At 35.4% G+C, this 3,243-nt stretch overlaps 1 long non-coding RNA gene across 1 annotated transcript; it reads right to left on the bottom strand.

Moving 5' to 3' along the window:
• Nucleotides 1–1,263: 1,263 nt before the first annotated feature.
• LOC133737524 (uncharacterized) lies at nucleotides 1,264–2,599 on the bottom strand. Its single transcript, XR_009859861.1, has 3 exons — nucleotides 2,399–2,599; nucleotides 1,748–1,859; nucleotides 1,264–1,629 (listed from the first exon to the last, which is right to left on the bottom strand). It is a non-coding gene; the product is annotated as an uncharacterized LOC133737524 (long non-coding RNA).
• Between the last annotated feature and the right edge of the window lie 644 nt (nucleotides 2,600–3,243).

Below are 3,243 nucleotides of genomic sequence, written 5' to 3'. Positions count from 1 at the left end.
TGGGGTAAATGTATTGTTGGATATAATGTATATATTCTTTTTTTATCCTATAAATATAATAAACCTTTTACTCTTAAGGGTGAATGGTGATTGGGTAAAACCCAATTTTCATCGTTATATATTTTTTCTGCTAAAAGCCTAGAAGTTTATGGGTATATATAACATCCTAACAAGGTTTTAAAAAAAATTGGGCCTGAGGCAGCCACCTCTTAGGCCTTGCCTCAAGTCTCATCATGTCCTTACCCCATTAATTCTTTTCATTAATAGACAATTTTTTTCTCATTCGCATACAAAAACTTTCCACCTCATTTTTTTTCAATGTCACACAAGTTGCCACTAATATGACAAAATCATCTTTGCTAATCTCTTGATTTTGTATAAAGCTTGAATTGGGTTGAATTTTTAGCAATAAGAAGTTTCAATCTACTAATCTGATACAAAACTTAGTTTTATTCCTTCAAAACAAAATCGTTATTTCTAATTATATGATACTTAGATTGCTTTAATATGTCATACCTATGATTTAGACGTCTGTTTTTGTAGTTTTAAATTACTTGTGTGACTCTATATCATAGGTTGTTTCTTTCCATAACCTATAATATTGACTATTATATACCTATAATTTAGATAATATATTTTGGATATATATATATATATATATATATATAGCCGTTCGAGAGCGGACGTCCGCAACCCAGAAAAAGTGCGGACATCGCTCCTCTGGCCTTGATCAAGCTTCGACGGCGCGGCGCGGCTTGCCGGAGGGGGGCTAGGGGTCTGAGAAGCCGGTCTGCAGTCGGGTGGAGTCGCCGACGATGAGGTTGCGGCGTTGCCCAGAACCTTGCAGTTGCAGGTCCGGCCGCTGCCCAGAACGTGCAACCTCGATCTCCTCCGACCTCAATTGCTGCCCAGAACGGTCCGGGATGCCTTCGGCCTCCCTCCTGCAAGCAGCAAGCCACCGTCGCCGCCTGGAAGCTGCTGCTGCGTCGACGTCCGCACTTTAGCGATAGTGCGGACGTCCACCTATGATCGAGCCTATATATATATATATATATATATATATATATATATATATATATATATATATATATATATCCTTAATAGAGTTTTACCTTTGAAATAGATCTATGAATGTACTTTGCAATTGTTTGCAATGAAGGAACCACAACATGTAGGGCACTAGCGGTGGGGAGATTTTTGAAGACTACATAGCAAAGTGCAGGTCGAGATGATGAATGAAGTGTTATTATGTTCTTTATAATATGTTTGAAAATGTAAAGTTTATATTTCTATCGTAAACAAATTTGAAATTGTGTAATTTAATACTAGATGAACGTCATTTACAGTTGTACTCATTATCTCCAGATAGGAAGACCGGTACTATAAAGTGTAGAGTATCGTGAAAAGCCGCAAAGGCCCACCCAAAAATTCTGAGTGTTTGACATGGTAGACATTGGAAGAGTTTCCATTTTTGTAGAAACGAAGCTTTTTCAGAATTTGAGAATCTAGCTTCAGTTCATCCACCGGTCCATCCTTAATAAAAAGCTCCCAAAGAAAAGAAAAGAAAATGTATTGAACCAAAATCCAAGCACAATGAAAGTTTGAGCTCTCAATTCCGTTCCCATAACCCTGCAAACCAACACATATATTTCTCTTGGTTAGATACACAAGTAAATCCATAAGCAATATGATGTTCAGAGCAGAAGTGTTGAAAGAAATTGTAAAAATTGTTACCAAAGAGTCCTACATTATTCCCATGTGCCCAAGTAATATTTTGCCAATGTGTTGCTCTACTTTGTCAAATATATAAGCTCTCCATCAAATTTCATGTTCACCACAATCAAGAAATTGCCTTAGACCTGCGAGGAAGAAACAACACAAGAGCAAGTATTTAGATAACATACTCTAGTTAAAGAAATAGCCAATATTGGTGCACCATAAACTAGCGAACTCAAGGCCTGTAATTTGAGGGAAAAAAAAAAAAAGCATCAGTGAAATTCAATTCACTAGATATATCAGGGTTACATAGAGGCAGAACATGTAAGAAATAAATTGGATGTAGGCCAGAAATATTTGTCAAAAGCCCAGAGGAACCATAATCACATAAGATTACACTAGTTAATGTAGTCAAACACCAGCACTAAAACACAAAATACAAACTCTTTAAGGTGGTATGAGAAAGAACATAATATGACAAACAAAGAAGACATATTGGAACAAAAAATTGAATTCGAACATAATCATGGATAATAAGAACCTAAAATTCAAAATTAGATTTTCTCAACATTTTTCCAAGATCCAAACAGATTGACTAAGCACACCAACACTTTTTCGGGAATCAAATAGAAACAAATTGAAATTAAGTAAAGAAATTGAACTTGGTGTGAGGAGGAAGGACCAAGAAAGAGTTGAGATCGCATGCAACTTCATCGCTCTGAATTAGCAAGTTGTAGAGTTAAGGACAATTCAATGTGAAACGGCACTTGAAGGCATTCGATCCATGAGGACTGATCATCTCATCCATCAGAAGAACCAGATGATGGAGATCGGGTGGCGGCGAATTGAACCAGATCTGGAAACCGAAGAAACCTTAAGAGTGTTTTCGTTTTCTTTTCTCTTTTTCTTTCTGAGTAATATATATATATATATTAGAGATGATTTTCTTCTTTGGTTGTCACCAAAAGAAATATAGTGTTTAATTAGTACTGGGCCAAGTAGGTTACGTGTCAAGTTTCTCTTCACAAGGGATAAGTCCATAAGTATATAAAATTAGATATTTACCATTAGGAGTATTGGTGGGAGATATTCACACCAATCAAAAGTGATGCTCCACTACTAAAATGTAGAATGAGATTAATAGGTAATAAAAAAAATTATGTTGTCACCATTAGGCTAAACATAGGGATACATTAGTATCCTTAGCCCACATTTTTTGTAGTGTTTTAGCAAAATGAGTTTTCACCTATGATTTGGTACAAAACTTAGTTTCATTCCTTCAAAATATAATCGTTTTGAAGATGCTTTAGCATTTTCACAGTAATAAAGAATGTAAAACTTCGTTTAATTCACCACTCTTTAATCTCCTTCAAACACCAAAAATTTGTTATTTTGGGGTTGGGAGGATAACAAAAGCAATGTAATTTGATTATTTCTCGGCTTTATATCAAGTCATTCCATCATAACACAAATCATATTCATGATACTTGCTCAATCGACTTGAATTATTACCTGAATCGAAATTTT

Source organism: Rosa rugosa, chromosome 1, assembly GCF_958449725.1.
Source record: "Rosa rugosa chromosome 1, drRosRugo1.1, whole genome shotgun sequence".
NCBI lineage: Eukaryota > Viridiplantae > Streptophyta > Magnoliopsida > Rosales > Rosaceae > Rosa > Rosa rugosa.
The sequence above is the reverse complement of the archived record's forward strand: the minus strand, read 5'-3'. Positions and strand labels throughout refer to the sequence as shown.